Below are 923 nucleotides of genomic sequence, written 5' to 3'. Positions count from 1 at the left end.
CACACTATGCTCCTTTTGGAAAGCTTAAGTATATTTTTGTGTCCATAAACACATTCTCACATGCGTGTTGGGCTACCACTCATACAGGAGAGAAGTCTAAACATGCTCAGTCTCATTTTCTCCAGTGCTTTGCTACGTTGGGATTGCCCCAGAGAATTAAAACTGATAATGGACCATGTTTTGTGAATAAAAATTTACAAGATTTCTTTTCACTTTGGGGAATTCAACACAATACAGGAATTCCCTACAATCCCCAAGGTCAAGCCATTGTAGAACGCAACCATCGAAACCTAAAAATTTATTTACTAAAACAAAAAGGGGGAATAAGCCCCCACCAACAGTTGGGTATGGCCTTATTCACTATTAATGTTCTTAATTTTCAAAAAAAGTTGGAATCCCAGTTTCAGAAGCATTGGGGACGACAGGAACAGAGACCTGAGGGTGCGGGTAAGGTGGGAGGACCCCATTATGGGGCAATGGAGAGGCCCAGATCCATTGCTAACTATAGTTTGAGGCTTTGGGTGTGTCTACCCTACAGGAGATTCAAACCCCATATGGGTACCTGCAAAAAACCTTAAGTGGGTAGGCCAGGATCTGACTGACTAGCATGACAGTCCATGGACAATAGTTCATGAGACAAAATTCCTCTCTTTATTTATATCCATCAGAGGTGAAGGACCCAGTTCCTTGACTTCATTGCCAGTCAGCCTCTTTGACAACTGGCTGATTGGCAAAAAGGTACATGGTCTCAGAAGTATTTCAACTTGTCATACACCATGACTTGCTTTGTTTCTCTTGATAATGCTTATCTTTCAGTGTCTTTACCAGATAATTCAGCAACAGAGGAACCTTGGAACTGCCACGGCCCACCTCCTCATGATTACGGACTCCCCCAGGACCCCCTCCAGTTGCCCACACTTGGC

The sequence above is a fragment of the Nannospalax galili genome, unplaced genomic scaffold (assembly GCF_000622305.1).
Source record: "Nannospalax galili isolate Female #2095 unplaced genomic scaffold, S.galili_v1.0 scaffold3045, whole genome shotgun sequence".
Taxonomy (NCBI): domain Eukaryota; kingdom Metazoa; phylum Chordata; class Mammalia; order Rodentia; family Spalacidae; genus Nannospalax; species Nannospalax galili.
Note: the sequence above shows the minus strand (reverse complement) of the source record.